The sequence below is a fragment of the Gavialis gangeticus genome, unplaced genomic scaffold (assembly GCF_001723915.1).
Source record: "Gavialis gangeticus isolate Ggan-Ray unplaced genomic scaffold, GavGan_comp1, whole genome shotgun sequence".
Lineage (NCBI taxonomy): Eukaryota > Metazoa > Chordata > Crocodylia > Gavialidae > Gavialis > Gavialis gangeticus.
This window is the reverse complement of record NW_017729004.1, coordinates 10,280,311-10,292,049: the sequence shown is the minus strand read 5'-3', so window position 1 is coordinate 10,292,049 and position 11,739 is coordinate 10,280,311. Positions and strand designations below refer to the sequence as shown.

The 11,739-nt window shown below is 49.5% G+C and overlaps 1 long non-coding RNA gene across 1 annotated transcript in view; it reads left to right on the top strand.

Annotated features, from left to right (window-relative positions):
- LOC109291479 overlaps positions 1 to 10,905 on the top strand; it is a 23,749-nt gene extending 12,844 nt beyond the window's left edge. The window contains exon 2 of the long non-coding RNA XR_002095854.1: positions 10,457 to 10,905. This is a non-coding gene — a long non-coding RNA (uncharacterized LOC109291479). The remainder of the gene's footprint in view (positions 1 to 10,456) is intronic.
- Positions 10,906 to 11,739: the final 834 nt, after the last annotated feature.

Genomic DNA, 11,739 nt, shown 5'->3' with positions numbered 1-11,739 from the left:
TCTCTAGGCTGAAGAGTCCCATGCCTCTCAGCCTTTCCTCGTAAGGCCTGCCCTCTTATCCTCTGATCATGTGCATGGCTCTTCGCTGGACTCTCTCAAGTTTCTCCACATCCTTTGTAAAGTGCAGAGCCCAGAACTGGATGCAGTACTCCAGCTCAGCCTCACCAAGGCCAAGTAAAATGGGAGGATGACTTCCTGGGTCTTGCTTGAGATGCATTGTTAGATGCAATCCAGAGTTTTGTTTGCTTTGCCAGCTGTGGCATTGCATTGGTGGCTGATGTTCATCTTGTGGTTAATCATGACTCCCAAGTCTGCTTCGGTCATGGTGCTAGCGAGTGTAGCACTGCCAAGGCCATAAGAATAGTGTGGATTTTTTTCTGGAGGTGGAGCACCTTGCATTTCTCCATGTTGAATGCTATCAGGTTTTGATCCGCCCACCTTATGAGCCTGTCCAGGTCATCCTGGATTGCCAGCCTATCCTCTGGTGTGACCACACTTTCACATAATTTGGTATCATTTGCGAACTTAGCCAGTCCGCTTCTGATACCTGAATCCAGATCGTTTATAAATATATTAAAGAGTACTGGTCCAAGTTTGGAGCCCTGGGGGACACCACTGGTCACCGTGCACCATGTTGACAAAGTTCAGTGGACTATCACTCTGGGTCTGACTGCGGAGCCAGTTCCCCAGCCATTGGACCCTAAGGTTGTTGAGGCCACAGTTCCTCAGTTTTACCATGAGGATGTCATGGGAGACCAAGTCAAAGGCATTTTTGAAGTCCAAATATATGACGTCAACCTCTTCCCCTTTATCCAGGTGATGGGTCACCTGGTCATATAAGGAAATGAGATTGGTCAGGCAAGACCTACCTGCAGTGAAGCCATGTTGGCTATTTATCAGAAAGTTGCATTCCATTAGCCTGTTGTTAATGCTTTCTTTGATGATTTTTTCCAATATCTTACCAAGGATTGAGGGCAAACTGACTGGCTTGTAGTTCCCTGGATCTTCCTTCCTCCCTTTCTTGAGGATAGGCACCTCACTGGCCATCTTCCAATCTTCAGGAACCTCTCCCAGCACCACAAGTTCTCAACTATTCTCACCAATGGCTGTGCTATAATGTCAGCCAGTTCCTTTAGCACTCTTGGGTGCATTTCATCTGGGCCAGCTGATTTGTGGATGTCCAGCCTCTCAAGGTGTTCCCTTATGAGATCTTTGCCAGTGATGGGCATATGTTCGCCCATACCCTGGCAACCTGCATCTTGTTAGGCAGGGTGATCCCCTTGGGCTGGTGGAAGACTGATGCAAAGTAATCATTAAGGAGATGAGCTTTTTCCTGGGTGTCGGTTGTCTGCTGTCCCGTTTGGTTCAGCAAGGGTCCAATGTTGCCCTTGTTTTTCTTCCAACTACCCATGTATCTGAAGAAGGACTTTCTGTTGTTCTTGATTCCTGTAGCCAGTTTGAGTTTGATTTCAGCCTTGGCCTTCCTAGTTTGCTCCTTACAGGTGCAGGCCAGTGCTGAATACTCCTTCTTGGTGATGTTACCTGACTCCCATTCCCTATAGGCTTCTCTTTTAAGATACAGGAGGTCCATGAGTACCCTGTTTAGCCATGGGGGTTGCCCAGCCCTTTTGCTGCCTTTCCTACGGGCTAGGATGGACTTCCCTTGTGCTTCAAGTATTGCAACCACTTATCGTGGTTTCTCCTCCCTGTCAGATTATGGCCTCTCAGGGCCTTGGCAACCAGCCTTCTGAACTTATGAAAGTTGGCTTTCCTAAAATTAAGGATTTCTGCACTGCTGACTGATTTACCAGCTTTGCGATGGATAGAGAAAGTAATCAACTTGTGATCGCTGTCAACCAGCTTCCCTTCAATTCTCAGGTCATTCACTAGATCATCCCCTTTGGTCAGTACTAGATCTAGGAGCGCTTACCTCTTGTTGGCCCATAGACTTCCTGAGACAAGCAGAGTTCGTCAATGCAAGTGAGGAAGCTGCACGACTGATCAGCTTTCGCAGAGTGCTCCACTTATGAGAAGTCAGGGTAGTTGAAGTCACCCATGACGACCATGCACGAGGGCATGCAGCCTGTGCCAGTTCCCTAACAAATGTGTGGTCAAAATCTTCTTCTTGATTAAGAGGTCTATAGTAGGCTTCTACCGTTATATCCCCGTTACCGCGTTTCCCAGAGGGTCTCAAGTTGCCCTTCTAGGGTGCCAAACTCCGCTTGTAGGGAAGTGTACTGCTCCTTCACATAGAAAGATACACCCCGTCCCTTTCTAGCAACACAATCCCTCCTATACAAGATATAGCCATCTATATCTGTGGTCCAGTCATAGGTTGAGTCCTACCAGGTCTCTGTTATCCCTATGAGATCGTATTCATTTTTGTTTAGCAGTAGGGCCAATTCCTCCTGTTTGTTCCCCAGGCTCCTGGCATTTGTGTACAGGAAAGTAAGCCTGCTATCAGAAGCCTTAGGCTGCCCAGCACTCCTAGAAGAGTCCTGTCCCTGGCCTCGGTTAGGAGTGAATTCCCTTGTGCTGCCTGACCTGCTGATCCTGCGGTTGACTCTTGGTGGGCTTGCACTGGTGGTTGTCCACCCATTCCCCAGCAAACTTGGTTTAAGTTAGGTTCCAGGCTAGAGGGTCCTGCCCCTCTGCACAGGGTCAGACTGATGACCATATTTGGGATCAGGAAGGAATTTTGCCCCATGATCAGATTGGTATGGTCTGTGAGGGGCTTTGCCTTCCTCTGGAGTGGTGGAGCATGGCCCTCTTCCTTGGATCTCTAACATATATTTTAACAACCCTTGCAGCAGCAGGACATTGGCCACTCTTGTCCCCCTGCCTTACCTGTGGCAGGTGATGGCATTATGCTTTGTGGTTGTATCAGGACTGACTAATAGGCTAGACAAGGATTTGTATGGCATGGTTTGGATAAGGATGATTCTGCCTCTGGTGGAGTGTTGGACTAGATGACTTCTGCAGGTCCCTGTCAGCCCTGCTTTTCTCTTTCTAAGTATCAGGCCCAGGCAGTAAAGTACAAGTGAACGTATGCGGAGAATTTAAAAAGGCAAAGTCACAACTACTTGTATTGCAGTTTTGGCCAAAGTGCGGGACGTAATGCTCCTGTTGTTAATCAAGACAGTGGGAAGGCTTCTCTAATGACCGCTGATGGATGGAGACTTAGTTTTTCCATTTATACTAGAAATTATGCAGCAGCTTTACATCTCCTACATCACCCCCAACTTGGTTTTGAGTAAGCAAGAGCTGTGCTCTGCTGCTGTTGCATCTTTGATCTCTGCCATTTCTCATCCCTCATACCACATGAGGAAGATGAGCTCCAATCAATGTCAATGCGAGCTGGATGCTAATCTCTTTCATACCCTTGGAACCCCATGGAAATTTGTGAGGTTACTTGACCATGGAGTTGGAGTAAGAATAGCTAGAAAGTTCTGCTATGTTCCCTGGTGTAGATAAGCTAAAACCGAAGTAGAAGAATGTAAGCATATTTCCATTTACTGCGAATATATCTCAGGGCATAGATGACCCAGGATGATCCCACCTTACTTCCATTTAATTTTAATACTAACCAGCCTGACCAGTACCTGTCTGATCATCAGCTCTTTGGGCCATGGCCTGTGTGACAGTTGGGGTCTATTCCTGCGTCCTTGGGTTGATTCTGTTAAAACCCATGTTGTGTTTTGGCCGCCATTTTGACTTTAATGTTAATATATCATTCACTGATCTGATGGCATCATCCTGCCCACGTTAGCACCTGTAGCCTAGAACTCATACCCTGCATGAGATAGCAGTTGGTAATAAAATGGTCTTCTAGGTTAGGGACAGATATTACTCATAAACCAGTTTAAGTGATCAGAAATTGGTCTAAGCCTGTCACAGAAAAGACGTTCAGTGCACATAAACCAGTTTCAAAATGGCCGAAACCAGTTTGAGATAAACCTCATTGAATGTACTATCAGACTTAACTGATTGAGCTCAAACCAGTTTATGCAATGTCTGTCCCAGACCCCTTCCTGGTTTAACTTAAACCAGAGTCTCTCAGCATCCCAGCATGCTCTCTGGGCTGGGCTCTCGGCTCCAGCAGACCAGGGATGGCCCCACCCCTCTGCTCCCCAGCCAGATGCTGGGCCCAGAAGGGAAGAAGTTTATTCCCCACGTCCCTCCCGTGTCTCACCAGCACAGACCTGCACTTCTCCGTGCTGGCTGCTCCAGTGGCAGGGGCATGGCCAGCCCTGGCATTAGCCTTGGCTGGATTCTCCACAGAGGGGTTTAATTCCCTCTCCCTTTCCCAGCAGCAAGGACCCGAGCTGGGTCTGCTGGGTGCTCCTCCCTCACTGCTGCAGCAGTGGGGCCTGGCGCAGCCAGACGCCGGCCAGATTGGCTTCTGAGGCAGAGGGGGCAGGGAGGGGAGTTATTCCTCCCTCTACTGTCACTTCCCCCGGGGGACTGCAGCCAGGTCTGCCCGCCCCAACTGCCATTGCTGCTTCTCACTCTCTGCTTGGGGCAAGCAGCAGAATAAGCCCCCAACTGCCCCCTCCACTAGATGCTAGAGGGATGGGGAATAAGCCCTGTCCCTGCCCCCTGCCTAAGGGGCCCTGCTGGCTGATGTCTGGCTGTGCCCCCACCCCACCACTGCAGCAGGAAGGGGGAGGGCTCTTGATGGGGGCAGCAGCCCCTGTCATAGTGTTGGGGAGTGCAAGCCCCTTCCTGGTGGGGGGCCATGCTGCAGGGTGGGCAGAGCTGCAGGGGACTGTGTGTGGCAGCACCAGGGCTTGGAGGGGGCCAGAGCTCTGCCCAGCACTGTCATGGTCTGCAGCAGCTTTCCCCACCCTGCAGTATGCTCCTTCCCCCCTCTTCTCCCCTCCCCCCGCCGGGCAGGAGCTCATGCTCTGGGAAACCGTGACAGAGGCTGCTGCCCCCATCACGGTCGCTCCCCCCTCACCGCTCCACCAGCTGGGCACATGTGGGGCAGACGCCAGCCAGAAGGGCCCCTTAGGCAGGGGGCAGGGAAGGGGATCATTTTGTGGCTTGCCCTGGGCACAGAGTGAGCAGCGGTGGTGGTCAGGGCGGGCAGACGCCACTCCAGTCCCCCAGGGGCAGATGGAGGAATAAACCCTATCCCAGCCCCCTGTCTAAGGGGCCCTGCCAGCTGGCATCTGGCCCTGCCCCTGCCCCTGCCCAGCCCCTGGAGTGGCAAAGGGGGAGTGACCATGATGGGGGCAGCAGCCCCTGTCATGGTTTCCCAGAGTGTGAGCCCCTTCCCGGCGAAGGCAGCGGGGGGGAAGGGGACTGTGCTGCGGAGCAGGGAAAGCTTCTGTGGACCATGGCAGTGGCAGCAGTGCTGGGGGGGCTCTGGCCCCCTCCGATCCCTGGTGCTGCTGCATATAGCTCCCTGCAGCTCTGCCTGCCCCGCAGCGCAGTCCCACACCGGGGAGGGGCTTGTTCTCCCTCACACCACGACAGGGGCTGCTGCCCCGATCAAGAGCCCTGCCCCCTCACCACTGCAGTGGCAGGACAGGAGCACAGCCAGGTGCCGGCTGGTAGGGCCCCTTAGGTGGGGGCAGGGAGGGGGATTATTCCCCTCTCCCTCTGGCATCTGGCAGAGAGGGCAGGAGCGGGCTTATTCCACCACTTGCTGCAAGCAGGGACCGAGTGGTAGTGGTGGTGGCAGTCAGGGCGGGCAGACCTGGCTGTGGTCACCCAGGGGTAGTGGGGGTAGAGCAGGGAATAACCCCCCTTCCTTCCCTCTCTGCCTCAGGGGCCATGCCGGCCAGCATCTGGCTGCTCCCAGGCCCACCACTGCAGCAGTGAGTGGGGAGCACTTGGCAGTCCCGGCTCAGGTCCCTGCTGGTGGGACAGGGAGGGGGAAATTAAAGCCTTCTCTGACCAGTTTAGCCAAAGCTACTGCCTGACCTGGCCACGTGTCCCCGACACAGCTTCCCTGAAGCCAAGGGCATGCTCTAGTGCCTCCTGGCTCCTGGCCTGTGCCCACATTTCCTCAGTCCAGAGGAATGTCTGTGCAGTTACAAATCTGTTCAATCCAGCCAGGTTAGGCTAACCTGCAAAGACTGAATCAATTCAGGCTCTGGCATTTTGAATGTCTGTCCCTAGCCCTCCTGTCAGGACAGTGGCTACTACTAGCAAAGCCACTGTCTGCTAAGAAGCTTCTGTCGGTGATACCACAAAGGGTTTGAGAGCTGGAAAAAAACTTACACAACACTTCCCAGAGACGAGCCTATGAACTCCACTTCATCAGCCTCCTGGATACTAAAAATCATGGACTAAATATAGACATTGGATTTATGACACATTATAACCTGCCTGACATCTGACTCCCCAGGTATCTCTCCACTATTCATCCCCCTTCTCTCTCCCCCACAAGTCTGTCTCTCACCCATTGACTCCTCAATCTACATTTTCACTGACTGCCTGTCTTGTGTGCAGACCAGACCAGCCTCTGGCTGCTTTACTTTTCCTTCCATCCAGGAAGAGCACACACCAACTGCTGAAACTTCCTTAGCCTGACAAAGGGTTTTTGAACCTGAAAGCTTGCTTAAAAATTGTTTTCCAACTATTTAAGTTGGTCTAATAAAAGATATCAGATTCACCCAAAGAACCTTGTCTGCCTAGGAGGGAATTCAGCACTGCTTTTTGGTGGCCTAGGATGGGTGAACTGTGGAGTCCGACATCCTGAGACAGGGTACCAGACCAGGAAGGCTGTACCCTGGAAGTGTGCTTGGGAGACTGGACTTAGAGGCAGTGTTCGGATGCTGCGGAGACACATGGAGCTTGGAAGCATCTATGATCCCAAGGCAGAGTTCACTACATCGGTCTCATGTCCATTCATAACAGGGAACTCAACCAGGGCTGTTCTAACCTTGTCTTTCCTCCAAAGTGCCTAGTGCACTTTGGGCATACACTCTGGGCAATGCATAAATAATAATAATGATGAATAATAATGTTTCTGACAGATGCACAGGGGGCTGGCATGTGCTACTGCATCGTCAGCTTCATTGCAAGGTTCATTTCTTCTGATACCTGACTACAAATGCATTTGTCAGATCCCTCTAACTCTCCACTTCCCAAAGTACTAAAGGTCAGCTGTTCATCTCTGATGTTATCAGAATGGTTGTAGCTGAAGTTAGTGCACAGCAATTGCTCCATAGAAATAAAGCAGATGTTTCAACCCTCTTGGGGAGGATACTTTATGTGGTTAATCATGGTCTATGAAAGGAGACAGTTTCACACCTCTGCTGACTAGTTATCCCTTTATCCATACAATGTGAGCAACTGCAACCTAGTTTCTGTTCTCCTTCCCCCGCGCCCCCCTCCAAATTCCTCTTGCCTTTAACCCAAAGGGACTTTCAGATTAGAAATCAAGTGCAAATTTTTAGAAGTAGGGGTAATTAACTGTTAGGACAGTGTCACCTGGGGACATGGTCAGTAATTCATCACTTGAAATCTTTTCATCAAGACAGGAGACCTTCCTCAAGGAGATGCTGGGTAGAAATTATGGAGTGAGGTTTTATGTGTTCCTGTGTTGTGCAGGAAGCAGACTAGGTAATGTTCCTCTGTTCTTTCTATACCAGTGCTTCCCTACCTTTTTGGACTCGAGGCACCCCTCGTTGAACTCGAGGCACCCCTCCATAGCAGATGCCTACACTAGGTATCAGGGTCTGGATTAAGGCTAACAATTCATTTCATGGGGGCTAAAAATTCATCCGAATGCTGAGTGCATAGAACGGGAGCAATGTAAAGGTTAATAAGGCCCTATTGGATCTCTTCCTTGGGTCTCTCAAGAGTATTTTAACAACCTTTGCAGCAGCAGGATGTTGGCCACTGTGGTCCCCCTACTTTACCAACAGCAAGTGAGGGTGTTGTGTCTTATGGTCATATCATGATTGCCTGTAATTTTGCTAATTGATTAGACAATGGGTTTATATAGGATGGTTTGGATAGGGATGATCTTGCCTGGGTTAGGAGGCTGGACTAGATGACCTCTGGAGGTCCCTTCCAGCCTGACTTCTCTGATGATCTCTAGATGACCTCCAGATGATCTGATGATGATCTGATGATCTCTACATGACCTCTGGAGGCCCCTTCCAGCCTGACTTCTCTTTGATTCTCTGATACCAGATCCCGCAGACCTCTCATAGCCTTCATGTAACAATATGTAGGATTTAGGGATTGGGTCTTTCTATGTTGATTTCAGTGGGCTTCAGACTGGGTTTTAAGTACACGTTGGGGCCATAGGGGCCCGTAAAATACCAGAACGCTCCATTAGTGGGTCAAAATTGTACTCCCTAAAGCTAGCCAAAGGCAGCACTCCTCCTCCCAAAACCTGACGGGTTAAAGTATACTTGTACTTGGTGAGCCGAGCTGTTTTTGGAGATAGAAACCAAGAAGAAAATGAGCTAGGAATATAGCCCAGATGCCAAGGCCGGTTGATTTTTTGGATGCCCTATTTATCAGTTTATCTGGGACTTTTCAGAAAAATTCCACTCAGGGAGAAGACCCACTTTTGTAAAACTCCTGACATTGCATGAGCTTTAGCAAGGATCTCTGATTGCTAATGGGGCCCTTACGTTTAAACCTGGACTAACGCTCCAGCAGTTGGCCCCTGTAGGGAAGGTGAGAACCAGGCCTGGTATTTGCACATGCTCGTGTCTCTCAGTCCCCTGGGATGTGACCGGTCCCATCTCGCACCGAAGGAAATGGAGGTAAAGGGAGCTGGAGTTGCCAGAGGGGGGTGTGCCAGGAGGAGAGCCTGCCTTCCTGAACCACAGCCCCGCGCTTTCCTCATCCATCTTCCTTCCGCTCTCAGGGCTCATTCATCAACACTTCCCTCTTTGCTGCCACCTGTGAGGCACCCTTAAAAGCTCTCCTGCTTTAAAAGTTGCTACAACTTTAATCGGGTTCTTATTTTCACTGCTGCTCCAGGCTCATGCGGCTGGCACTGCTCCTGGCTTCATTTTTCTTGGCAAACGATTGACTTGCTTAACCTCTTGTTGGGTTGGTCGGGATATTTTTTAGGTCCCACATGTATTTATACCACCGGCCATGAGGAAGGGGCCTATAAAGGGAGGCATGCCCCAGGCCCTGCTTTCACTAGTTAGTTATCTGCTAGTTGTCCACAACCAGTAACAGGTAACCAGCACCAGCCCCTGCCTACTCTCCTGCTCTTCTCCAGACACTTGCTCAGTAGGCCAGGCCTGCCCTCCTCCCCCCATGTGCAAGCGGAGATGTGGGAGGGGTGCATCCTTTCCCCCCCACTTTCGGCATCTCGTTTTGGCTCAAACATGGCTTCAGACTGTGCTGAAGGCTGCCACCAGCTGGCCCAGCTGGAAATGGCTACCTGGTCCTTCATTCTGGGGAGCCAAACAGCAGCCAAATGTGATGCTGGCCACATCACTCCCTTGTGTGCCACTGGCAAGAGAAAGAGCTGTGCCTTAGCCACGCTAGCCTGATGGGCTGGCCAGTTTGGACAAGCCTCTGATTTTCCTTTTTTGTTGAAACCTGGGTTGGTCACAGTCCTTCACATTCTGCTTCTTCTTCTCTTCAGCTCTGCAAAGAGAAGGTTTTTAGGTGTTTGGAATCAAACTCATCTCTGTCCTGCCCACGTGGATCTATTCCCCCCTCTACACACACACTTTGAGGAATTTCATAGATTCATAGACATTAGGGACCTCAGAAGATCATCGAGTCCAGCCCCCTGCCCCAGGGGCAGGAAGTCGGCAAGGATCATAGGATCCCAGCAAGATAAACGTCCAGATGTCTTTTGAAGGCATTCAGACTAGGTGCTTGAACCACCTCCGGCGGCAGTCTATTCCAAGCACTTGAGTCGGATACCAAATCGAGAATTGTGGATGGGCAAGAAATAACCAATTGGTTCTAATATTACTGTTACGAGTCATTTTAAACAGCGATTTCATTGGTAGATCCACAAGTGCTGTATAAACAAGGACATCATTATGTGCATTTTACAGAGGGAGAAACAGAGGCACGGAACAGGGAAGTGACTTAGTCAAGGTCACCCAGCAGAGCAGTAGCAGGGCTAGGTCTCCTGAGTCCCCGTCTGGGGCTTTACCTACAAGCCTGCATTGCCTGTCATCTGCCTGCAGGAGATGGTAGCTTCATGTTGCTGCACTGTGGCTTCAGCCCAGTGCTTAGCACAGCTGTTCCTGTAATTCTGATGTATTCAAACAAATGCCATTCAAAAACCAGCTTCCTGGCTTCTGAAAGGGCTGCTGATTATTTTTAATGAGATCTACCGTTGCTGAGGTTTGTTTTTGGGGCTTAATGTGCATGCTGTTTCATACCACCTTCCATGGGGAAGGATTACCAGAGCCCATATGCTGCCAGCTGTTATGAGGACACCTATACCCCTGGCCTAGGGCTCTTGAGATCGCTGCTTTAACCACCCTCTGCTGTTTTGCAGGTGCCAAGCTGGGAAATGCAGCTGATCCGAGGGAGATTCCTTCTGCCGCTGTTCTCCAGACCTCTGTCTCCAGGGTGTTTGAGAGCAGAGATGCCGGGTGTCCCTTGTGTGGCACTACAGCTGGTTCTTGTGAGGATCTATTGAGGTTGGCAGGAGAAGGCATCCTTAGCTTTCCAATGTACCCTACTGCGCCAGCCATGATTCACCTCTAGGTAATTCCTTAGATTGCCCGTGGAGAAGCGCAGGCCCGATCCAATTCCTACTGATGTCAGTGGGAGTTCTCCCACCGCGTCCCATGGCTGCTTGATCAAGTCCTAAACAGAGGGAAATATAACAACATTTGGACCTTACAGAAAAATTGTAGTGATAATCCAAGACACTGCAGTCACAGTGCCAAAATCTGCAGTGTTATGGATCATTCCTGTAAAATACTGCAGGCCTTTTCTATTAAAAAAAAAGGGGCCATTGGTTCAAGAGATGGATGGTTCATTATTGCACTCCCAAGATTTGGAGAAGCTATTAGGAAAGCTCTGAACTCTCCACACACTGCACGTACCCCACTGAAACCTGCTACACAACTCCGGTTTTTATTTTTATTATTATTTTTATTTTTGCTTGAGACTCACTGCATTTACTTCTTTCCTGACAAATTATTTAAACAGATGGCTGCGTCTGATATTAATACACTTATTTCAACATTTGCATAGAGCATCTGTTATGAAAAAGGGGTAGGGCTTTTTTTTTTAATGCATCTCAGATTCCAAGAACTCAGAAAGAAGGCAGCCTTTTCCAAGAATTCAAGAATGGATAAAGGCTTCATTTATACAGTGCTCAGATGTCACCCTGCTGAAATGTCATTCACTGGCAGAATTAGATGATGAAGGGAAAAGTGAATCTGTAAATTGTAGAAATGGTCAAAGGACTGAAATTTTGGCATAAAAATATGCTTTTTTAAAGGGGAAAAATACATTTTCTGCAGGTTTCACCAACTGACTTGGTGTGCAAGTGACTTTTAGCTTATAAAAAATTGTACAAGTGACTTTTAGCTTATAAAATAAAATTAAGATCAATATATTGCTATGGCAAGAGTTACCAGGTGCTGCTGCTGACACAGCCTTTTCTTCTAGCATCTGAGTGGTATTTTAAAAAAAAGATATGATCCTACTTCACCTATTCAATGTCCAGGTGTGATTCTATCTGCCTCTTCCATTTTTTACATCATCTTCCTTATGCTTCACCTGCAGATAAAACTGTGTGCACATCGATTTTCAAATCGGCCCCAC